General features: G+C 42.8%; 1 protein-coding gene and 1 long non-coding RNA gene across 4 annotated transcripts in view; one reads left to right on the top strand and one right to left on the bottom strand.

The window, feature by feature from the left end:
• The window catches only part of KANK1 (KN motif and ankyrin repeat domains 1), a 256356-nt gene that overhangs the window by 141938 nt on the left and 88047 nt on the right, over window positions 1-26371 (top strand). Inside the window, exon 1 of one of the 3 annotated variants that reach the window (XM_056522849.1) lies at window positions 10837-11185. The exons of 1 other annotated variant lie outside the window; for it this stretch is intronic. The gene's annotated coding sequence lies outside the window, so the exon portion shown is untranslated. Of the gene's footprint in view, window positions 1-10836; window positions 11233-26371 lie in introns of those variants that run through there. One more of the 3 variants, XM_056522838.1, reaches the window with a different exon arrangement.
• LOC130274574 (uncharacterized) lies at window positions 11724-12155 on the bottom strand. Its single transcript, XR_008844408.1, has 2 exons — window positions 12035-12155; window positions 11724-11935 (listed from the first exon to the last, which is right to left on the bottom strand). It is a non-coding gene; the product is annotated as an uncharacterized LOC130274574 (long non-coding RNA).

Genomic DNA, 26371 nt, shown 5'->3' with positions numbered 1-26371 from the left:
AACCATTCTGCCTCGAAGTATACGCAGGAGTGATCTGCCAAATATTAGGGTCCAAGGTAACAGGTGTCCTTGTATTGGGCTGATATGAGGGACAAAGTAATGCCACTAACTCACTTTTATCCAACTTGCCCTGTTACAGCCTTCTTAACAAGTGTTGCTTTGCCCTTAAAAGGGCGACCCTACACAGGAACTCAACCCTATTAATATATAAATAAATATATATATCTCAGTACATAGGTCCTCTTTAAAAATCAGATGATTTACAAATTAGTAAATGTGATAGGGATTTTGTTGATATTAATATCCAGCTATTTGGAGCCCTGCGTGAGCAGAGCATTTTCAGAGTTAGGAATGGTACTGAGAGCTCAGCACTTTCACTGTCTCATTTAGGGCTAACTGTCAAAAATAGGCAGTCAGGGAATAGATTGCCTGTCAAGAAGAGGACATAAGTAACTAGCCTTCTAATTATCTTTTGATTTAGTCCAGATTTAAAATTTCAGGATACAGTAAGGCTATGTATGTTCTCATGCCAGAATTTTCGTGCAGAATTCTGCTTTGGAATTCCGCACAGAGATTCTGCTGTTCTGTGCACATAGCAGAATTGCCACTTTGAAACCATCTTGGTCGCAGTTCAAATTCCAGTGTCCGCAGAAAGAATGAACATGTCCATTCTTTCTGCCGACTCCACACAGAAATGCGTTCCGGTCTATGAGATGGTGCATTTCTTAGCGGTCCCAGCGCATTCAGGGGAATGTCTGCATTCTCATGTGTGAACATAGCCTAATGCTTCAATTTATTGATACTTTTTTTTTTTTTTTTTTGTGGGAGATGAGCTCCATAGAGCAAGGCAAGTAGTTGTCAGAGGCAGAGATACAAAGGATTCTTCAGGATTTTCATTTTTGCACTTTGTTTTTTTTCCTCCTCCCCTTCTAAAATTCATAACTTTCAATTTTGCACCTACAGACCCCATATAAGGGCTTGTGTTTTGCATCACCAATTGTACTCTGTTATGACATCACTTATTTTATAACCTAATCTGCGGTGAAAAATTTGTGTGGGGAAATAAAAAAAACACCATTTTATAAGTTTTTGGGGCTTACGTTTCTACACAGTGCATTTTCCAGTAAAATTACACCTTCTCTTTAATCTGTAGGTCCATATGGTTACAGGGATACCCAATTTTATTTTATTTTACTACTTAAAAAAAAACTACATACACCAAGATTTGTATGCTTAAAATTGCCCTCTTCTGACCCCTAGAACTTTTTTATTTTTCTGCATACAGGGGTATATTTTTAACGCTGTGGTCTATAGTTTTTATCGGTACCATTTTTTGTTTTGATGGGACTTTTTGATTGCTTTTTATAAATGTAATTTCTTTTAGGGTATATGCAGTGACCAAAAATGCACATTTTTGGAATTTTGGAATTTTTGTCAGAGTAGAATGATGTGCTTTACCAAAAAAAGCTCTATCTTAGTCTCATCTGTCCACAAAACGTTTTCCCAGGATTTTGGCATACTCAAGTTCATTTTGGCAAAATGTAGTCTTGCTTTTTTATGTCTCTGTGTCAGCAGTGGGGTCCTCCTGGTCTCCTGCCATAGCATTTCATTTAAATGTTGACAGTTCACGCTGACACTGATGCTCCCTGGGTCTGCAGGACAGCTTGAATATCTTTGGAACTGGTTTGGGGCTGCTTATCCACCAGCTGGACTATCCTGTGTTGACACCTTTCATCAATTTTTCTCTTCCGTCCATGCCCAGGGAGATTAGCTACAGTGCCATGGGTTGCAAACTTCTTGATTTAATGTTGCACGCTGTGGAACAAGGCAAATCTAGATCTCTGGAGACGGACTTGTAACCTTGAGATTATTGATATTTTCCCACAATTTTGGTTCTCAAGTCCTCAGACAGTTCTCTACTCCTCTTTCTGCTGTCCATGCAAAGATTAAGTGAACTTCTCTCCTTTTTTCTGCTTTCAGGTGTGCTTTTTATATAGCCCACACCTGTTATTTGCCCCAGGTGAGTTTAAAGGAGCATCACATGCTTGAAACAATCTTGTTTTTCCCCAACTTTAAAAAGGTGCCAATAATTTTGTCCAGCCCATTTTTGGAGTTTGGTGTGACATTCTGTCCAATTTGCTTTTTTCCCTCCCTTTTATGGTTTAGTTCTAATACACACAAAGGGAATAAACATGTGTATAGCAAAACATGTGTTACTGCAATCCTTTTCTGTTAGAAATACTTCATTTTCTTGAAAAATTTCAGGGGTGCCAACATTTACGGCCATGACTGCAAGTTCTCATCCAAGCACTAACTATACCATAATCTTCCCTATCTATGCCGGTGGACATTCTGATGTGTGGCTGCAGAAATCACGACTTCACAGCCTCAGCCTGCATTCTGTTCCAAAACCCAGTAATCAGCTTTCTTCAGCACTTGTGCTAAGAGTTTGAAGTTGATTATTACTTTTTTATTTATTTATTTTTTATGAGTTTTACTGTGTGGAATAAATGTCTTATTTTTTTATATCAGGTGTTATGAATCCAGCAATGCCAGTTATGTATGCTTCTCCCCTCCCCCACCAATTAATAATGGACTTTGCAAGAGTTTTTTATTTAACCCCTTAAGGACCCGGCCATTTTACACCTTAGGACCTGGCCATTTTTTGCACATCTGACCACTGTCACTTTAAACATAACTAAAAGCATCCCAGAGTTATTAATCATTCTGATTCCGAGAGAGTTTTTTCGTGACATATTCTACTTTAACATGGTGGTAAAATTTTGTCGATACTTGCATCCTTTCTTTGCGAAAAATCCCAAAATTTTATGAAAAATTTGAAAATTTTGCATTTTTCTAACTGAAGCGCTTTGCTTGTAAGGAAAACGGATATTCCAAATAATTTTTTTTATTCACATATACAATATGTCCACTTTATTTTTGCATCATAAAATTGACGTGTTTTTACTTTTGGAAGACACCAGAGGGCTTCAAAGTTCAGCAGCAATTTTCCAATTTTTCACAAAATTTCCAAACTCACAATTTTTCAGGGACCAGTTCAGGTTTGAAGTGGATTTGAAGGGTCTTCATCTTAGAAATACCCCACGAATGACCCCTTTATAGAAACTGCACTCCCAAAGTATTCAAAATGACATTCAGTCAGTGTTTTAACCCTTTAGGTGTTTCACAGGAATAGCAGCAAAGTGAAGGAGAAAATTCACAATCTTCATTTTTTACACTCGCATGTTCTTGTAGACCCAATTTTTGCATTTTTACAAGGGGTAAAAGGAGAAAATGTATACTTATCTTTGTAGCCCAATTTCTCTCGAGTAAGCACATACCTCATATGTCTATGTAAAGTGTTCGGCGGGCGCAGTAGAGGGCTCAGAAGCAAAGGAGCGACAAGGGGATTTTGGAGAGTACGTTTTTCTGAAATGGTTTTTGGGGGGCATGTTGCATCAAGGAAGCCCCTATGGTGCCAGAACAGCAAAAAAAAAAACACATGGCATACCATTTTGGAAACTAGACCCCTTGAGGAACATAACAAGGAATAAAGTGAGCCTTAATACCCCACAGGTGTTTCACGACTTATGCATATGTAAAAAAAATAACAAAAAGTTTCACTAAAATGTGTTTTTCCCCCCGAAATTTTACATTTATGTGAGGGTTAATAGCAGAAAATACCCCCCAAAATTAGTAACCCCATCTCTTCTGAGTATAGAGGTACCCCATAAGTTGACCTGAAGTGCACTACGGGCGAACTACAATGCTCAGAAGAGGAGTCATCATATTTGGCTTTTTGAGAGCAAATTTTGCTCGGGGCTTGTCGCATTTAAGAAGCCCCTATTGTGCCAGGACAGCAAAAAATGACCACATGGCATACCATTTTGGAAACTAGACCCCTTGTGGAACGTAACAAGGAATAAAGTGAGCCTTAATACCCCACAGGGGTTTCACGACTTTTGCATACGTAAAAAAAAAAAATGTTTTCACTAAAATGTGTTTTTACCCCCCAAATTTCACATTTTTGCAAGAGTTAATAGCAGAAAATACCCCCCCACAATTTGTAACCCCATCTCTTCTGAGTATGGACGTACCTCATAAGTTGACCTGAAGTGCACTACTGGCGAACTACAATGCTCAGAAGATGAGTCATATTTGGCTTTTTGAGAGCAAATTTTGCTCGGGGGGCATGTCGCATTTAGGAAGCCCCTATGGTGCCAGGACAGCAAAATAACCCCCACATGGCACACCATTTTGGAAACTAGACCCCTTGAGGAACGTAACAAGGGGTACAGTGAGCATTTACCCCCCCACTGGTGTCTGTCAGATCTTTGGAACAGTGGGCTGTACGAAATTTTTAATTTGCACAGCCCACTGTTCCAAAGATCTGTCAGACACCAGTGGGGTGTAAATTCTCACTGCACCCCTCATTACATTCTGTGAGGGGTGTAGTTTCCGAAATGGGGTCACATGTGTTTTTTTTTTGTTTTTTTTTGCATTTGTCAAAACCGCTGTAACAATCAGCCACCCCTGTGCAAATCACCTCAAATGTACATGGTGCACTCTCCCTTCTGGGCCTTGTTGTGCGCCCCCAGAGCACTTTGCGCCCACATATGGGATATCTCCGTAGTTGGGAGAAATTGCATTACAAATTTTGGGGGGCCTTTTTCCCTTTTACCTCTTTTCAAAATGAAAAGTATAGGGCAACACCAGCATGTTAGTCTAAAAATTTTTTATTTTTTTACACTGACATGCTGGTGTAGACCCCAACTTAACCTTTTCATAAGGGGTTAAAGGAGAAAAAGCCCCCCAAAATTTGTTAGGCAATTTCTCCCGAGCACATCGATACCCCATATGTGGCCCTAAACTGTTGGCTTGAAATACGACAGGGCTCCGAAGTGAGAGCGCCATGCACATTTGAGGCCTGAATTAGGGATTTGCATAGGGGTGGACATAGGGGTATTGTACGCCAGTGATTCCCAAACAGGGTGCCTCCAGCTGTTGCAAAACTCACAGCATGCTTGGACAGTCAACGGCTGTCCGGCAATACTGGGAGTTGTTGTTTTGCAACAGCTGGAGGCTCCATTTTGGAAACAATGGCGTACCAGACGTTTTTCATTTTTATTGGGGAGGGGAGGGGGGCTGTGTAGGGGTATGTGTATATGTAGTGCTTTTTACTTTTTATTTTATTTTGTGTTAGTGTAGTGTAGTGTTTTTAGGGTACAGTCACATGGGCAGGGGATTACAGCGAGTTTCACGCTGCGAGTTTGAGTTGCCGCGCAAAATTTGCTGCATCGCAAACTTGCAGCCCGATACTCACTGTAAGCCCCCTGCCCATGTGAATGTACCCTGTACATTCACAGAGGGGCGGGGGGACCTAAATCTGTTGTAAAACTACAACTTCTAGCATGCACAGTCTGTCAGTGCATGCTGGTAGTTATAGTTTTGCAACAGCTGGAGGCACACTGGTTGGAAAACAGTGAGTTAGGAAACAGACAATGTTTCCCAACCAGTGTGCCTCCAGTTGTTGCAAAACCACAACTCTCAAACATTCTCAGGCATGCTGGAAGTAGTAGTTCAGCAACATCTTAACAGCCAGATGTTGCCGAACTACAACTCCCAGCATGCTTGGAGATGTAGTTTTGCAACATCTGGAGGACTTCAGTTTGCAGACCACTAATACAGTGGTTCCCAATCTGTGCCCTTCCAGATGTTGCAAAACTACAACTCCCAGTATGCCAAAACTGTCCAGGCATGCTGGGAGTTGTAGTTCTGTAACATCTGGCCCTTCAGATGTTGCAGAACTAAAACTCCCAGCATGCCTGGACAGTAAGGGCATGCTGAGGATATGTAGTTTTGAAACATCTGGAAGGGCACAGTGTTCTCCAAACTGTGGACCTCCAGATGTTGCAAAACTGCAACTCCCAGCATGCCCAGACGCCAAGGGCTGTCTGGGCATGCTGGGAGTTGAAGTGGAAGGGGACCAGATGGAGCAGTCCAGATCGCTTTACGGCGGTCTGGACTGCTGCAAAGGTCCCGTGCCGCCTCCGAAGATCAACTCGCCTGTCGCCACCGCCGCCGGGACTCGGGTCTTCAGGGACGAGGTAAGTACAGGGGCCGGGCCCCAGCACTCCCCCGTGCCCTGCCGCATCCTCCGGTCTTCCTCCCGTCCTCTCCAGACTTCTAGGGGCTGGGCAGGGCGGGAGGAAGTAACTCCCCCCCCCCTGCGATTGGTCGGTTAGCTAACCGAGGAATCGCAGGGGATAGGAGGAGGTGGTAGGCTTGCTACCTCGCTCCTATACTTCAGCATGGTCCTGTCTGGCTGTGACAACTGGGATCATGCAAAATTACCGGGCGGTCGGGTCCCAGAGACCCGATCATCCCGGTATCACAGCAGATCGCAGGGGCGATTTCCCTCGCAATTTGCGGCGATCGCCGACATGGGGGGCAGACATGGCCCCCCTCGGCGTTTGCCCTGGATGCCTGCTGAACGATTTCAGCAGGCATCCGCTTCCGATCTCAGCCCGGCACGCAGCAGGGACCGGAAAACGCCAGGACGTACGGGGTCCAGGGTGCAGGGACGTCCCCGTACGTCCTGGGTACTTAAGGGGTTAAAAGGGGTACTCTGTGGAAATTTTTTTTTTTTTTTTTTTTTTTTTTATCAACTGGTGCCAGAAAGTTAAACAGATTTGTAAATTACTTCTATTAAAAAAATCTTTATCCTTCCAGTATTTTTTAGCAGCTGTATGCTACAGAGGAGATTCTTTTTATTTTTTTATTTTTTTTGGTTTTGTCCACAGTGCTCTCTGCTGACATCTCTGTCCGTGTCAGGAACAAAGAAGAAAAAAAAAACACATGGCATACTATTTTGGAAATTGCACTGCTTGTTACGTTCCTTGAGGGATGTAGTTAGCTTTAACACCTTTCAGGTGTTTGATAAATGTTCATTAAAGTGGGATGTGAAAAGGAAACATTTTTATTTTTACACAAAAATGCTGGGGTTAACCAAAATTTTTCATTTTCACAAGTGGTAATAGGAGAAAATGTCACCGTAAATTTGTAAACACATTTCTTTGTATTTGTAAGGACATACCTCATATATTCACGTAAACTGCTCTGCGGGTGCACACCAGGTCTTAGAAGAGCAGGAACGCAGTCAGGGGCCTTGAGCATTTACAGAGCTACCTATAGAGCCAGAACAGCGGGACCCCCCCCCCTCAAGGAACATTACATGGGGTACACTAAGTTAGTAAAGTGGGGTACAGTGGGCCGTAAAATGACAAAATCGGTTATGCTCTCAGAATGATGATCCAGAGCATAGCCAAAACTAAAAAATATGCCCACCCCAAACCCTATGCTCTGAATCATCATTCTGAGAATGTGATGTGTGTGGCTGACCCTAACCTGTTGCCTCAAATGTGCACCCCGCTCAGGTAAAAAAGTCCCAGATGAGTGAATCAGAGACCCATGACCCCTTTTTTTTTTTTTTGTTTTGTTGATCAAATATTTTTGGGGGGCAATTTAGTGGTTTATAGGGTTAAAATTTGGAATGTACTCTGGACTTGGTACATTTGGGTCAAATTATGGGAAATTAAAATGAATAGGGAAAATTAAGTGCTGAATGGAAGTGTGATACTCACTGAAGCAGTTTTTAATTTAGAGGCCCCGATGATCGGGGCAAGTGTCACATTGAGTAGTGGTGTCCTTCCTTATCCCCCTCTTGTGGGGGGCCTCACCTGGAAACTGTTGGCCTGGGACGATCCTGGCACCTATAACTCCAGTTCCTTGGGAACTCCGGCATGCTCTTTCCCGGTTGCCAAAGATCAGGGCCTTTAGGACTTCTTCTTGTAACTGCAGGTATGTCCCTGTGTTGCCAGCCTACTGGGCCAGTACAAAAGAGTTGTACATGGCAACCTGTACCAAGTAGACCACAACTTTTTTTGTACCAAATCAGTGTTTTCCACATGGCCATGTATGACATGAGGACTTGATCAGATAGATCAACTCCCCCGCCATATACAGGGGAAGTGTGTAGTGTATGTGCTTGGTGTGACTTACATATAACAGCGTATGTGTGTGTGTGTGTGTGTGTGTGTGTGTGTGTGTGTGTGTATATATATATATATATATATATATATATATATATATATATATAAAAAATAAAAAAAACGCAGCCAAAAATAAAAAAAAGGGTGCCAAATGCTGCGCCGTGAAACCCGAATAGGGACTGGATCATGCTGAAAAATCTGCGGCGGACCCTTCAGGACCTATTAGGGGGACAGGGGGGATTTTATTACAGGCATACTATGAATGGTTAAGAGTTTTTATTTTTTTTGGGGGGGGGGGCGGGAGAACGTCTTACTTGGGAAACTTTATTTTGCCATCTAGCTGGCACAGTGCAATGCACCCTACAATTCGTTTTAAGAAGTTGCTGAAGAATGTTATCTGCTGAAGGCAGCTTGCACCCACATCGCATTGAGTGGGCTCACTTCCTGAGCCAGCTCCATACAACCCAATTGACATAGATGTATATTGTCCAGGAAAGGGCCACGTTGTAAACAATATACACTGCTCAAAATAAAGGGAGCACAAACACAATGGCCCTTATTTACGAAGAGTGGGGTGTAGGTTTCCTTGTGGGTTTTAATTCCCTACAATTTATTGTCCACGGTATTTACTAAGGTTTCCCTACATTTTCCACTTTCCCTACATTTTGCTTTTTTTTTTTTTACATATGCTCTGATCTGTAGGGTTTTCCTCAGCTGAAATCCACCACATTTTCTGTCAAAACTTTAGTAAATATGTTGGTTTTTTGTGAAATTGTCAGGAACACGCCGCTTTTTGGTGACCGTGCCCACTTTCTCCGGCCATGCCCCCTTTTCCGATTTTCTTAACAAAATGGAGAGTTAGTCAGGGTTTTTTCAATTCTGGTGCATGTTCTGGCTCAAACAGAATTTCTGGCGCACAACCAGACAAAACATGTCTGATTTGCAATAGTAAATGAGGGCCAATTTCACATGCTGTTGTGCAAATGGAACAGACAACAGGTGTAAATTATAGGCAGTTAGCAAGACACCCCCCAATAAACCAGTGTTTCTGCAGGTGGTGACCACAGACCACTTCTCAGTTCCTATGATTCCTGGCTGATGTTTTGTTCACTTTTGAATGCTGGCGGTGCTTTCACTCTAGTGGTAGCATGATAGGGAGTCTACAACCCACACAAGTGGCTCAGGTAGTGCAGCTCATCCAGGATGGCACGTCAATGCGAGCTGTGGCAAGAAGGTTTTCTTTGTCTGTCAGCAAAACAGGGCAATACATCAGGGAACCTATAGGAGGCTGTAGGAGGGCAACAACCCAGCAGCAGGACCGCTACCTCCGCCTTTGTGCAAGGAGGAGCACTGCCAGAGACCACAAATGTGCATGTGTCCACTCAAACGGTCAGAAACGGACTCCATGAGGGTGGTATGAGGGCCCAACGTCCACAGGTAGGGGTTGTGCTTACAGCCCAATACCGTGCAGGATGTTTTGCATTTGCCAGAGAACACAAAGATTTACCACTGGCGCCCTGTGCTCTTCACAGATAAAAGCAGGTTCACACTGAGCACATGTGACAGAAGTGACAGTCTGGAGACTCCATGGAGAACGTTCTACTGCCTGCAAGATCCTCCAGCAGGACTGGTTTGGCAGTGGGTCAGTAATGGTGTGGGGTGGCATTTCTTTGGGGGGCCGCACAGCCCTCCATGTGCTTGCCTGAGGTAACCTGACTGAAATTAGGTACTGAGATGAGATCCTCAAACCCTTTGAGAGACCATGGGGGAGATTTATTAAAACCTGTGTAGATGCAAAGTTGCCCAGTTGCCCATAGCAACCAATCAGCTTGCTTCTTTCATTCTTGACAAAGCCTGTGAAAAATGAAAGAAGCGATCTGATTGGTTACTATGGGCAACTGGGCAAAATTGCATCTACACAGGTTTTGATAAATCTCCCCCCATATGCCTGTGTGGTTGGCCCTGGTTTCCTCCTAATGCAAGACAATGCTAGACCTCATGTTTCTTGTGTGTCAGCAGTTCCTGCAAGAGGAAGGCATTGATGCTATGGACTGGTCCGCTCGTTTCCCAGACCTGAATCCGATTGAGCACATCTGGGTCATAATGTCTCGCTCCATCCACCAATGATGCCACGTGGCACCACAGACTGTCCAGGAGTCGGCGAATGCTTTAGTCCAGGTCTGGGAGGACATCCCTCAGGAGACCATCCACCACCTCATCAGGAGCATGCCCAGGTGTTGTTAGGAGGTCATACGGGCACGTGGAGGCCACACACACTACTGAGCCTCATTTTGACTTGTTTTAAGGACATTACATGAAAGTTGGATCAGCCTGTAGTGTGGTTTTCCACTTTAATTTTGAGTGTGACTCCATCACAGTGTCCACATACAACCCCTGTAAAAAGTTATGAAACCACAAGTCTTGATGGGTGTTCATCCAGCTTTTTTTTTTTACATTTTTATAGAAAATCAAACCACATACAAACCACATACAGTTTTCAGACAAACCTTTTTGTACCATTTTACATGAGGTGAAAAAGCTGGATGACCATCTATTCCATCTAAAGCTTATTGCCCCCACTCTAATTCTCAAATACACCGCAGTCTAAGAGAATCCAGCTCCGCTGTTCTCAGCAGCTTAAGATAGCCAAGTGTTGTTGACAAGTGATCTTGAAAACAGGAAGATGTATGCTTATAGTGTCAGACTCGCTCCTCTGCATAATGGGTGTAATCCCTGCCTGTGGCTCACATGCCGCTCTCTGCAGTTAATGAACAGCTAGGGAGTGTGAAGGATTGTGACACTGTAATGGTATGTACTCCGCCAAAGGCAAGGAGCTGCTGTACAGGAATGTCCTGCATTTCCACCATCTGTTTTCTTAAGCCTTCTGCCTGAGCCAAAAAGGAAGTCACCTGTGCACTGTCCACTCAGTTACTTTCCTATGTGATCTAACAAGGGTCAGTCTGGAGGTAAAAGCATTGCTTCCCTGGCTGCTTCTTCGGGACTGGATCTGTCATCTGTGAAAAGTTTTGGATGTAGGATGCCTCTTGGCTAAACTTAGTAGCAAGCTAGAGCTGCTGCTATGTATTTAAGATCTTCATCCGTGGTGTTCCTTGGAGTCATATTGCACCTTACTGGTAATGCTCTATTTTTTACCCATATCAAATAAACACAGTCTGTCCAGGTAAGAGTTTGGAGTGTTTGCCGAAAAGTTAGACTTTAATTTCTTGAATTGTCACTTTGGTTTAGCTTGTGTAGATTATAGTGATCTTATAGTATACATGACCATAAATATCAGGAGATGGTGTCTTTGCAATGTCGACAGTTTGTCTAATATGGTCCTAATGTTATGATTATGGTCCTAATGTTGTAGGCATAAGCAGAATAGAATTCTCTCTTCTTATGCCTATGGCACAGGGGGCTATATCTTTTTGTTGGGCTGCATTGTGTAATGTAGAATTACTGATTCAAGATAGATTAGGTATACCTGTAGTCCTATGTAAAACTAAATAACATAGTGATGTTAAAATATAATGGGTGCATTTGTGAACCTCAGCTCTGCTACATCTGTAGGTTTTTTTTTTTTTTTTTTTAGTATGATTTCTTACTGGTTTGGAGCTGAAAAATATTGAAAGAACAATTCATGAAAAGGGCTGCATGTTCATTCTCTTTGCATTTATTTATTTATTTATTATTGGCATAGAATTTTTGTGCCAATATAAAAAATAGATGCTACTTTACAAGTATATAAGTAATAGACTGAAGATTGCAGCTTCATGTTGTAATATTAGTATGTTCCATGTCATCCTTTAATGAATGAACTATGAGCTGTGGACAACGTTCTCTTGCACACGTAGAAGTTCTTGTTTATCTTTCAGGAGAATGCGCTTAGATAAAAGAAAACAGTAGATTTAAAGGCTATGGATACGTTTTACCATGGGAAAAAATAATAATTTTTCATATTTTAGTGCAACCTTTTTACTCACTGTTACCACTGGGTCATGCTGCAGTCTGTGTTCCTTCATTAATTTTTAGACCCACGATATTCAGTTTGCAACACATGCTCATTTATAGTCTATTTGAGCCCCCTGCCTTGCGTGTGCTTTCCTCCCTCTTCACACTGTTCATTACAATATGTGTGATTTGTCCTTTCTGAAGATTTGGATGCCCGACCCTCTTTACAATTTGGTCTACTATTTACAACCTCCTCCCCATCCCTGCTTCTAGTTGGAATTAACTGGGAAATCTGACAGGCGCAATGTGCTGTTTAATATATGTCAGAAACAGCAGCAGTAGCAAAAACTAGCTATGTGTACTAGTTACACAGACTCTTCAACAGCAGAACAGTAGGACATTTTTAATGAAGACTATTTAGAACATTGCGATTCTATTGCCGCTGTTGGAGGTTTTCATTGTGATATTGTGCAGTAGTAAGTGGTGCGGTCTTGAGGATAATATACATAGTGACACGTTTTCTGTTGCAACATGATGGTGTAGTACATTCCCTGAACGTTTGCTGTAAATGATCCTGAAAGCCGCCATAGATTGTAACAATGGATGCATCATTGTTTTATAGATGATGATCACCTGCATCATTTGAAGTCAATTATCCATTTAAATTTCACTTTATATCTATTCTCTAACCTATTTGGTTTGGCATTTAAAGCACTCTAAGGGTATGTTCATGCTTAAATGATTTGCTGCAGATTTCCTGCAGCTGAAATGCCACCTGTGTATTTTCAGTTGAAAAATTTCTTTAGGGAAAAATCCGCAAGTGGGTTATGTTGCGTCCCATTGACTTGAAAGGGCAGAAACATTATCCACTTGCGAAATTTTCAGCTGTAAAGTTTTAGCTGCGGGAAACCTGTGGATTATTCATGTGTGAATTGACCCTAAGTCCTCTTCTCCCTTCCATAAATGATATGCCAAGAAAGGTTAAGGCCTTGTTTACATGTGTATCAGAGCACTGTTTTGTCTAGCAAAATGCCAGCCACTGTTCCAGAAATGACAATCTCCTATTATAGCCAGGAGGGTAAGATTGGCATTAAGCATACAACTGATATAGGACCAACATCATTGCTGTTCTGTATCTATGATTGAGCAGTACAACAGAAATACTTGAAGCTGTTGTAGGGTTTGTCTGGTGGAATTGTAACACTTTTTTATTTTCCCCAGGCTGCCTAATAAAATAACAAGCACTCTCCTTCTGCTGCTGCATTGTAGCTTCTGGGTCACTGCTGACTGTCTGCTTCACAGAGCTGAAGTCTTGTCCCTCCTCAGCCAGTGATTGGCAGAGCGGTGCTGCTATGTTACTTCTAGGTCTACAGTCCCAGTAGCTCAGCCATGTCTCCTTTCCTCCTAACTGTCCTTTCACTGACTGTAAGAACAAAAATATTTAAGGTCTGGCTCCGTGAACACGGCCTAAACTTATGACAATAGTGCATCAGTTATTTAGCATCAGGCATTATTGATTGAGCAGAGCAGATAAATATGAACTGTCCCATTCATTTCCCTCCAGTCAGTCACCATCAGAAAATAAAGCAGATCATCAGGGCTGCAATGATAACCTAGAAATGAAAAAAAAAAAAAAAAAAAATAGAAATATAGTTTAGTGGCCTAGTAGACTATTTTTCACCTCTGCTGACTAATAAACCATAAAGATCACCTAAAATATTGTAATTAATATATTGACTGTTACTCTGGCACCCGAAAGGCTGACTTGATGCCAGACTAGCAGATATAACTATTTATTGCATGTTTTTAGTATGTTAACATAGGTGTGGGATAATAGAGCTGGTCTGCTGAGCCTTCACTAGGTTAGATTGTATGTGTGGCCCATTAAATCATCAGTCAGGCACACATCCCGCTTGCACAGAGCGATGTATGACTGATGGCTATAATCTGAAAGGCCGCACAAAAGAGGCCATCAGCCAACGAACAAGCTTTTGCTTTCTGGCCCATTCACATGGGTGTATTTGTGGAAATAAGTGTTTCTAGGAACCCGCTGTTGTCTTAATATTCAACAAATGGCAGAGCTGTATAGTATGCATGCTTGTTTGTTTTTAACGTCCTAAAAATTCTGTAAAATTGTTTGAGGAAAATAAATTATACACAGCCCGGAGCAGTTCAGTGTGAGATGAGCTATGATTTGCTAAGACTGCATCCCCCCCCCCCCCCCTTAGCACTGCAGACTGCATTTCCAGATTTTGGACTTCTTCCAGGCCAGCAGGAGTTCAAAGTCTGTGCAAAAGATGGGGGGGGAAATGTCCCCTGGACAAGTAGGGCGACACCTAGTGGCAGCTTTTTTAACCCCTTAAGGACACATGACGTTCTCATACGTCTCCATTTCCGAGTCCTTAAGGACACATGACGTATGAGAATGTCATGTGTTTTACCGGCCCCCCCGCAACCATCTGAAATCTTTCAGCAGGCATCGGGGCATATCGCCCAGGGGGGTCATGATGACCCCCCATGTCGGCGATGGCCGCAGATCGCTGGACAATTCAGTCCAGCGATCTGCGGCGGATTCCGGGTCAATCGGGTCTCCAGTGACCCGGTGACCCGGAATTATTGGCTGATCGGGGCCGTCAGAGACGGCCCCGAACAGCCAGAGCCAGCAGGGGTGAGGTGGCACTGGTGCCACCTCACGATCGCCCTGATTTGTCGGCCGGATTACCGGCCGACCAATCAGGGCGCCTGCTGCGGGTGTCACTCCCGCAACCCGCTCCGCCCCTCTTCCGGAGGACGTGAGCGGGTGCGGGACATGCACCCCGGGTGCTGGGGGCCCCGATCCCCGTCACCCCTGTTGGGATCGGGGCCCCAGGAGCGGTGGCGGAGACGACGAGGGACTGACCTGTGCGGCGAGGATCGTTGGAGGTGAGTGACAGCCTCCTGCTGTTGCTTAGCAACAGCTCCCAGCATGCAAAAAGGGCATGCTGGGAGCTGTAGTTATGCAACAGCAGGAGGCAGACCACCACAACTCCCAGCATTCCCTTATGGGCATGCTGGGACTTGTAGTTTTGCAACAGCTGGAGGCACATTCTTTCTATGGAAAAGTGTACCTTCAGCTGTTGTGTAACTACAACTCCCAGCTTGCACAATCAGCTAAAGTGCATGCTGGGAGTTGTAGTGGTGCATCTGGTGGTTGCATAACTACAACTCCCAGCATGCCCGTTGGCTGTCGGTGACTGCTGAGAGTTGTAGTTTTGCAACAGCTGAAGGCACACTGAGTTAAGTAGCAAACCAGTGTGTCTCCAGCTGTTGCATAACTACAATCCCCAGCATCCCCAGCCAAAGTAGTATGCCTCCAGCTGTTGCATAACTACAAGACCCAGCATGCCCTTCCGCTGTCCGTACATGCTGGGGGTTGTAGCTTTTGCAACAGCTGAAGGCACACTGGTTGCAAAACACTGAGTTTGTTACCAAACTCGGTGTTTCACAACCAGTGTGCCTCCAGCTGTTGCAAAACTACAACTCCCAGCATGCACTGATAGACCGTACATGCTGGGAGTTGTAGTTTTGCAACAGCTGGATGTTCCCCCCCCCCCCAATGTGAATGTACAGGGTACACTCACATGGGCGGAGGATTACAGTAAGTATCGGGCTGCAAGTTTGAGGTGCGGCAAAATTTCTGCCGCAGCTCAAACTGCCAGCGAGAAACTACTGTGAACCCCCGCCCGTGCGACTGTACCCTAAAAACACTACACTACACTAACACAATAAAATAAAAAGTAAAAAACACTACATATACACATACCCCTACACAGCCCCCCTCCCCTCCCCAATAAAAATGAAAAACATCTGGTACGCCACTGTTTCCAAAACGGAGCCTCCAGCTGTTGCAAAACAACTACTCCCAGTATTGCCAGATAGCCGTTGACTGTCTAGGCATGCTGGGAGTTTTACAACAGCTGGAGGCCCCCTGTTTGGGAATCACTGGCGTAGAATACCCCTATGTCCACCCCTATGCAAGTCCCTAATTTAGGCCTCAAATGCGCATGGTGCTCTCACTTTGGAGCCCTGTCGTAATTCAAGGCAACAGTTTAGGGTCACATATGGGGTATTGCCGTACTCGGGAGAAATTGCCTAACAAATTTTGGGGGGTATTTTCTGCTATTACCCTTTTTAAAAATGTAAAACTGAGGGGTCTAGTTTCCAAAATGGTATGCCATGTTTTTTTTTTTTTTTGCTGTTCTGGCACCATAGGGGCTTCCTAAATGCGGCATGCCCCCAGAGCAAAATTTCCTTCAAAAAAGCCAAATGTGACTCCTTCTCTTCTGAGACCTGTAGTGCGCCAGCAGAGCACTTTTCACCCCCATGCAAGGTGTTTTCTGTATCGGGAGAAATTGGGCTTCAAATTTTGGGGGGTATTTTCTGCTATTACCCTTTTTAAAAATGTAAAATTTTTGGGAAACCAAGCATTTTAGGAAAAAAAAATATATTTTTTTTTTACATATGCAAAAGTCGTGAATCACCTGTAGGGTATTAAGGTTCACTTTACCCCTTGTTACGTTCCCTGAGGGGTCTAGTTTCCAAAATGGTATGCCATGTGTTTTTTTTTTTGCTGTCCTGGCACCATAGGGGCTTCCTAAATGCGGCATGCCCCCCAAAAACCATTTGTCGCTCCTTCCCTTCTGAGCCCTCTACTGCGCCCGCCGAACAATTAACATAGACATATGAGGCATGTGCTTACTCGAGAGAAATTGGGTTTCAAATACAAGTAAAAATTTTCTCCTTTTTATCCCTTGCAAAAATTCAAAAATTGGGTCTACAAGAACATGCGAGTGTAAAAAATGAAGATTTTGAATTTTCTCCTTCACTTTGAGGCTATTCCTGTGATACACCTAAAGGGTTAAAACACTTATTGAATGTCATTTTGAATACTTTGGGGGTGTAGTTTATATAATGGGGTCTTTTATGGGGTATTTCTAATATGAAGACCCTTCAAATCCACTTCAAACCTGAACTGGTCCCTGAAAATTTTGTGAAAAATCGGAAAATTGCTGCTGAACTTTGAAGCCCTCTGGTGTCTTCCAAAAGTAAAAACTCATAAATTTTATGATGCAAACATAAAGTAGACATATTGTATATGTGAACCCAAAAAATATATATTTGGAATATCCATTTTCCTTACAAGCAGAGAGCTTCAAAGTTAGAAAAATGCAAAATTTTCATTTTTTTCATAAAATTTTGGGATTTTTCACCAAGAAAGGATGCAAGTTACCATAAAATTTTACCACTAAGTTAAAGTAGAATATGTCACGAAAAAACAATCTCGGAATCAGAATGATAACTAAAAGCATTCCAGAGTTATTAATGTTTAAAGTGATAGTGGTCAGAATTGCAAAAAACGCTCCGGTCCTTAAGGTGTAAAATGGCCTGGTCCTTAAGGGGTTAAACACAAATATAACATTGGTACTAAAAACCTGCGTGCATCCTATGTCTTTGGGGGGGGGGGGGGGGGGTTGGACTGGGAGAGTCACTGGTGGAGAGGGATCTGGGTGTACTTGTGGATCATAGAATAGCATGCAGTGTCTGTCAGCCGCTTCTAAGGTCAGCACGATATTGTCCTGTATCAAGAGGCATGGACTCAAGGGACAGGGACATAATACTACGACTTTATAAAGCATTGGTACGGCCTCACCTGGAATATGCTGTTTAGTTTTGGTCACCAGTTCATAAAAGGGACATTGTGGAGCTGGAGATGGCGCAGAGACGCGCGACTAAACTAATATAGGGCATGGAACATCTCAGCTATGAGGAAAGATTTAATGAATTACTATATCCACAAAAGCGATATAATAGAGCACTCACCTGGTCTTTATTTCTCAGTTGCGATCTTCTTTATTTCATCTGACAAACACGTGCGGGAGAGCGGACATGAACAGGGGAGGTGGGGGAGTGGTTTGGGCAGTCCGTTTCACGCTGTGAGCGCTTTGTCAGGCCCCTAACATGATCACGTACAAAGGTGTGTTTATAAAGACCAGGAACCCATCACCATGGTTACTGTGTAAACAAAACATGGAAAAAACAGACAGCCTTCATGTGAATCACTTATTCCAGTGAGTACTAACTATTTAGAAACCTATTTCGTTTCTATCATTTAACCCCAGTCACCTTGTGGCATTAAGTCTGGAGATCCATCTGGATTCTTTTGTAAGTAACCACTGGTGTCTGTTCTCTCTTCCTTCTGACTGCTCAACTCTTTCTAAGGCTGCGAACTTCAATGCTTTTGGGGATCCGCCATGCATCTCCGTGACGTGGGCAATTAATCTGTTTGTTCTTACACCAATTTTGAGAGACTTGATATGTTCTCTTATATGGTAGAACAATGGATGTATAGGCTTACCAATGAAAAATTGCCCACAATCACAGAAGATGGCTTATACAACAAATTCTGACCTGTCATTGATTATCTCTGTTTGTTTTTACATCTAGAAATTCTAATGTGTTGTCCCCAAATTGTGACGTGAACGACATATTCATGGTCGTTTATGAATATGTCGTTTACGTCGCAGTTTGTGGACAAAACATTAGAATTTCTAGATGTAAAAATAGAGATCAGCAATGACAGGATGATAACCTCAGGTTATAGGAAACCTACATCGAAAAATGCTTTACTACAAAAAATTGTATCCCCTACAGCCAGATGATACGTTTAAAAAGGATTAATAATGATGAAGGCACTTGCCAGAAACAGGTGACAGAACTGTAGGATAGGCTCCATAGCCGAGGATACCCAGAGGTCATCAAAAATGCTAGAGAAAAAGTTAACCGCAGGGATCTGTTGAAAATGAAACATAAAAAAAAGCACTAATAGGTTCACATTTTCATTTTCAATGAATGAGGTGATAAAAAAAAAAAAAAAAAAGCAATATCAAAAAATTGGTTTATCTTACAGCAGGACAGCGACCTTGTCTGCTAATAATCCTATTGTTACCTACAAAAGAAACACTACCATAAGGGACTACCTTAAAAAGAAAACAAATACTACCAAAATGAAAAAAACTAAACACGCGCTGGCTGTCTGAACATAGACCTATTGGTAATTATGCATATGGTTCGTGCTCCTTTTGTGGATACAATTCTAAATCAAAGGAGCTGAAACTAGGTGGCTATACCATTAAAATTACCCAGTTTATAACATGCAGGTCAGATTTTGTTGTATAAGCCATCTTCTGTGACTGGGCAATTTTACATTGGTAAGCCTATACATCCATTGTTCCACCATATAAGAGAACATATCAGGTCTCTCAAAATTGGTGTAGGAGCAAACAGATTAATTGCCCACGTCATGGAGATGCATGGCGGATCCCCAAAAGCATTGAAGTTCGCAGCCTTAGAAAGAGTTGAGCAGTCAGAAGGAAGAGAGAACAGACACCAGTGGTTACTTACAAAAGAATCCAGATGGATCTCCAGACTTTATGCCACGGGGTGACTGGAGTTAAATGATAGAAACGAAATGGGTTTCTAAATAGTTTGTACCTGCTGGAATAAGCATTTCACGTGAAGGCTGTGTTTTTTTTTTTTTTAAACTCCTGATGTTTTACCATGTTTTGTTTACACAGTAACCATGGTGATGGGTTCCTGGTCTTTATAAACACACCTTTTGTACATGATCACTTTAGGAGCCTGACGAAGCGCTCACAGCACGATAAGGACCGTCGCCCAAACCACTCCCCCACCCCCCTGTTCAAGTCCGCTCTCCCGCATGTGTTGGTGAGATGAAATAAAGACTGGGTGAGTGCTCCATTCTTTCTATATATCGCTTTTGTGGATACAGTATCTATCTCTTGATGTGAGCACCGAAGAAGTCTTATTACCAGAGGAGTTACAGAGCAGTAGATATAGTAGCGTAGCGGTGCCGGGTTTTACCTGTTGTGGATCATTAAAAGAATTACTCTTGTTTAGTCTTGAGAAGAGATGTTTAAAGGGGTACTCCACTGGAAAACATTGTTTTTTAAATTAACCGTAGCCAGAAAGTTAAACAGATTTGTAAATTACTTCTATTAAAAAAATCTTAATCCTTCTAGTTCTTATCAGCTGCTGTATGTTCCACAGGAAGTTGTTTTCTTTTAGCATTTCCTTTGTCTGACCACAGTGCTCTCAGCTGACACCTCTGTCCATTTTAGGAACTGTCCAGAGTAGGCGCAAATCCCCATAGTAAACCTCTCCTGCTCCGAACAGTTCCTAAAATGGACAGAGGTGTCCGAAGAGAGCACTGTGGTCAGACAGAAAGGAAACTCAAAAAGAAAAGAACTTCCTCTGTAGCATACAGCAGCTAATAGGTAATGGAAGGATTAAAATTTTTAAATAGAAGTCATTTACAAATCTGTTTAACTTTCTGGCATCGGTTAATTTAAAAAACAATGTTTTCCAGGGGAGTACCCCTTTTAAGGGGGCTATGATCAATGTATATAAGTATATAAATGGCCCATACAAAAAATATGGGGAAAAACTTTTACAGGTTTAACCCCCTCAAAGTACAAGTGGGCACTTCCTCCGTCTGGCGAAGAAAAGGACACTCCTTCTTTACCATAAGAACTGTGAATTTATGGAACATTCAACCTCAGGAACTGGTAACAGCAGCAACAGTTGAAAGCTTTAAAACTGAAAAACAGGGTTGGATACATTCCTAGAACAAATTAACATTAAACGGGTACTCCGGCCCTAATTCATTTTATCCCTATCCAAAGGATAGGGGATAAGATGCCTGATTGTGGGGGTCCAGCCTCTGGGGATTCCACAATCTGTCATTCAGCACCCACCTTTGCGAGCTCTCTGCAGTGCTGTAGACTCAGTGTGCAGCGTGACGACCATGGGGCCGGAGTATCGTGACGTCCCGACTCTGCCCCCCGTTGTGACACCATGTCCCGCCCCTTCAATGCAAGTCTATGGGAGGGGGCTTGACATCACGATTCTCCGGCCCCTGCACACTCGGAGCCTCCAGTGATGCAGAGAGCTCACAAAGGTGGGTGCTGAATGACAGATTGCGGGGGTCCCCAGCGGCAGGACCCCCGCGATCATACATCTTATCCCCTATCCTTTGGATAGGGGATAAAATGTATTAGGGCCGGAGTACCCGTTTAATGCTTATGCAGAAATAAAGTCACATCCCTTCCCCTTCATCCTACCATACCCCTTCCCTTCAATTCCTTGCTTGAACTTGATGGACGTATGTCTTTTTTTTCGGCCATACTAACTATGTAACATAAAGAAATTCATTTTTTAAATGTTTTTTTTAAACTAAGTACATTAGAAAGATTTTTTTATTTACCATAAGTGTAATAGCAAAAATAAAGTTTTAATGACAGTGCCTATTTAAAAGATGTGATAATTCAGTAACTGTATGCCGTTTATTGATGACTGATCTTTCCCATGTTAAAGGGTCTTTTCTCCACAGAGGCAGGTTTTCAAACACCAATATCGCCCACAGTGGTAGATTATTAATGTCTCTTTTAGTTACTAAATTATTGGACACGACACGTGGCTTTGTGGTTGTATGGCTGCAGAGTACACTCACAGACCAGGTAATCCACATGTTATTTCACTCCAAATACAATGCTCAGGCCTCACTTCTATTGCTCTACCTCTCTCAGATCCTCAATCCTTTAGAGTAGGGTATTTAGCATATTTTCCTCAGCGGATTTTGCCACCCTTTGACTTCATTTAGAAAGGAAAATACACAGCAGTAAAAATGCAGCAAAATACGGCACGTTTGATCCTACCCTTATGCAAGTTTTGTAACAAAATTACCATACTGAGGATTTCTTATCAGTCTTTTACAGAGCAGTTGAGAAATTGAGTCTACAGGTTTATTGTGTATTTTTACAACCAGTGTTTCTTATGTTTGAGAAAACAAACATTTACAATTATAAAATGAAGCAACTCTGCATACAGCCTTTAATAAAAATAGCATAGTTAGGACCTGTGCAGACTGGATTAAGACAACCCCCAGTGGGCAATCCGGTAGTCATGTCTATCAACAATCTTCAAACAATTCATAACTCAGCCGAGTGTAAGGTGCAATGTACTTACCGTAGATGCCATTGTGCAACAAATACATGTTTCACACAATCTAGGGTGTGTGCTCCAGACTACACTGCTCAAAAAAATAATAAAGGGAACACGTAAACAACACAATGTAACTCCAAGTCAATGACACTTCTGTGAAATCACACTGTCCTCTCGGGAAGAATCACTGATTGACAATCAATTTCACATGCTGTTGTGCAAATGGAACAGACAACAGATGGAAATTATAGGCAATTAGCAAGACACCCCCCCCAATAAAGGAGTGGTTTTGCAGGTGGTGACCACAGACCATTTCTCTGTTCCTATGCTTCATGAATGCTAGCGGTGCTTTCACTCTAGTGGTAGCATGAGACGAAGTCTACTACTACAACCCACACAAGTGGCTCAGGTAGTGCAGGTCAGTACATCAGGAGACGCGGAGGATGGCAAAAACCCAGCAGCAGGACCGCTACCTCCATCTTTGTGCAAGGAGGAGCAGGAGAAGCACTGCCAGAGCCCTGCAAAATGACCTCCAGCAGGCCACAAATGTACATGTTGTCCACTCAAACGGTCAGAAACAGACTCCATGAGGGTGGTATGAGGGCCCGACATCCATAGGTGGTGGTGGTTGTTGTTCTTACAGCCCAACACCATGCAGGACATTTGGTATTTGCCAGAGAACACAAAGATTGGCAAATTCAAAACTGGCGCCCTGTGCTCTTAACAGATTAAAGCAGGTTCACACTGAGCATGTGACAGACGTGATAGATTCTAGAGACACCGTGGAGAACGTTTAGCTGCCTTCAACATCCTCCAGCATGACCAGTTTGGCGGTGGGTCAGCAATGGTGTGGGGTGGCATTTCTTTGGGGGGCCGCACAGCCCTACATGTGCTTGCCAGGGCTAGCCTGACTGCCATTAGGTACCGAGATGAGATCCTAAGACCCCTTGTGAGACCATATGCTGGTGCGGTTGGCCCTGGGTTCCTCCTAATGCAAGACAATGCTAGATCTCATGTAGTTGGAGTGTGTCAGCAGTTCCTACAAGAGGAAGACATTGATGCTATGGTCTGGCCCAACCCCAGACCTGAATCCGATTGAGCACATCTGGGACATCATGTCTTGCTCCATCTACCAACGCCGTGTTGCACCACAGACTGTCCAGGAGTTGGCAGATGCTTTAGTCCAGGTCTGGGAGGACATCCCTCAGGAGACCACCTCATCAGGAGCATGCCCAGGTGTTGTAGGGAGGTCAATAGGGGTATGTGGAGGCCACACACACTACTGTGCCTCATTTTGACTGGTTTTAAGGACATTACATTAAAGTTGGATCAGCCTGTAGTGTGGTTTTCCTCTTTGATTTTGAGTGTGACTCCATATCCAGACCTCCATGGGTTGATAAATTTGATTTCAACTGATAATTTTTTGTGTGATTTTGTTGTCAGCACATTCAACTAATGTAAAGCCGAAAGTATTACATATGATTAGTTCATTCAGATCTAGGATGTGTTATCTTAGTGTTCCCTTTTATTTTTTTGAGCAGTGCATAAACACACTATACACCCAGGTGAGTGCTTGTGTTGTGTTGATATAGTCCTGCCTAGACAGACCCTATGACATGTGATGAAGTAACCAGTTAGTCTGTAATGGTATTCTCTCTCATTGTTATTATTTACAATGAAGTTCTGCATCACTGAAGGCCTTTTCTACAGGGTGGGGAGTGAAGCTTGCAGGGTTACATAACCATTACATTTAACCTTTACATCTTATAGGCTGTAATTGTGTTAAGTGTTTTTACCTAGACTTTTTAATGAGGATGTTCTGCCCTCTACTGGCAGAAAACACTCATATATTGCATACATTTCTCTGCACAGCATTTGCAAGGTCACAAAGCACCATGTTGATATTCTTGTAAGTACAATGGTGAAGATGGAGTTTGATCCAGGAAATTATTTGACTGCTTTGTACAGAAAATGGAGAGAGATTCACAATTCTTCACTAAACTGTTGCAGATTTTTTGATCACTCTGCTAAATGCTTGTACATCTAGTTTGTGTCATAAGTACTAAAATGAATTGTTAGGAAGTAAAATAGCTGAAGTTTATGTATTTGCCTTTCTGCTACCTGTTTGTTACATATAATAATGCCGTCTCACCATCCTTCATGTAATTCCGTAAGAGATGCTTCTTGGGATGACCCATGTATGTAGCTTTCTATAATCTATAACTTAACGTGTGTGTGTGAATGTATGCATGTTCCAGCACTATATTATGATGTTACTTATATGCCAACTAAAAATATAGTGTAGCGTTAAACCAACCTTAACCCGCCTATGTGGGCTTCCAGTACTCCGTAAGCTCTGCATCTCCAGGTGAGTGCATTGGTCGATTGTAAAGAAAACCCATTTTCACGTTGCAACTGCACTTCAGTGATGTGCAGACTTCTTATTTGTGTATGTTTAACCTAAACCTTATGGTATTTACTTTTCAGCTGTGCTTTGATTCACTGAAAACATACAGCTAAAAATGGCGAGGCATTGAAACACAAAGTATATTAGAAAGTTGCAGAGCTTAATATATTGTGATTAGACTTTATTTGGCTGCTCTCTTAGCCATATTGTAGATACACCTGCCATTCATCACAAGCTGTTAGGATCTGATTGAGGTTGTACACTAGTGACCTTTGGATAGGTGAGCCATGGGTGACGGTAACTTGGAATGCAAAGAGAACTCCTACCACGTGTAAAGCTATGACTTAGCGCGTCACTGCTTACCAACCCTTTTAGCAGTAGCATGTGATTACTTTTTTCTTTTACCTGAAATGTTGGTATAACCACTTTCATTATTCCAGGCTTTGCTGGCTGTAACCAGGTAATAATTCATTGTGTGACTGTCCTTTCAGGTGACCTTTACAGGATTAGCTGCCCTGTTTGTGCATGAGTAGCACTATGTCTGGCCATTATATAACTGGTAGTATGGCATTTATCAACAGTTTTCATATCTACAGTTTATGTCCATGCTTAAAAATATATTAAAACAATGTTTTCCTGACAGCATCTGGCTATGTTGGACTATGAATGGATGTAAATGTTTTAGTGGGAGTAGCAAAAGGTATAAGCTGGAGGGGTGGGAATCGGGCTCAGGGGTCTGATTATGAGACTAATGGTGCATGAATCAGGTCACAATTTGAGAGATGAGTAACCGTAGACTTGTTGTTTTTATCCTGTTTGGGGCCTTTTTTTCACAGCCTAGATAACTCCTACTGACTGCTGGGCTGTTTTATGCATGCATATTTTATGCAAGTATTAATCTGTCAGTATGTTTTTGGAATATGGGAGAAAACCAGAGTACCTGGAGAAAGCCCACAAAAACTTCATACAAATGCAGATGTTTGCCTTGCTCTTTTTTGAATCCAGTACCCCAGCCCTGCTAGCCATCAAGCTGTCTATGCATATCTTATAGATATGAAGTAACATAGTTCATTCAAAGGTTAAAAAAAAAATTCAATCATCAAGATCACAGATCTAAATTTAATCAATGCATAAGGATAAAAACAGGTTAGGATGTGGCAGAGGCAAGAGCTTTGTATGTCAGTCTGGCCAGTTGCTCCTGTGATCCAGGATCTGGGCTTCCAAATAAATAACCTGCACAACTCTTACACAGCAGTATGCACTTTCAAACTGTTGTTCCAGGATTGCATACATTGAGAAAGTGGGTAAAGGAAGGACAACCTGTAAACTTGTGTTGGGGTCATGGACATTCAAGGCTCATTGAGGAGAATGGGTAGGCTAGCCTATCTGGACTTAGCACACAGACTAGGAATGTTACAAATTGCTCAAAAAGTTAGTTCTGGACAATTTCGTCTTGTGGGGTCCATGCTTAAAGGGGTACTCCGGCCCTAATACATCTTATCCCCTATCCATAGGATAGGGGATAAGATGTATGATCACGGGGGTCCTAATACATCTGGCCCTAATACATCTTATCCCCTATAATTTGGATAAGATGTATGATCGCAGGAGTCCCGCTGGTGGGGACCCCCGCAATCTGTCATTCCGCACCCACCTTTGTGAGCTCTCCGCAGCGCTGGAGGCTCAGTGTGAAGCAGTCACGCCCCCTCCCATAGACTTGCATTGAAGGGGCAGGGAATGACGTCACACAGGGGCGGAGTTGTGATGTCCCGATACTCTGGCACCGTGGTCGTTACACTTCACACTCGGAGCCTCCATTGCTGCGGAGAGGTCACAAAGGTGGGTGCGGAATGACAGGTTGCGGGGGTCCCCACCAGCAGGACTCTTGCGATCATACATCTTA

Source organism: Hyla sarda, chromosome 1, assembly GCF_029499605.1.
Source record: "Hyla sarda isolate aHylSar1 chromosome 1, aHylSar1.hap1, whole genome shotgun sequence".
Taxonomy (NCBI): domain Eukaryota; kingdom Metazoa; phylum Chordata; class Amphibia; order Anura; family Hylidae; genus Hyla; species Hyla sarda.
This window is presented reverse-complemented; position numbering and strand designations above follow the sequence as displayed.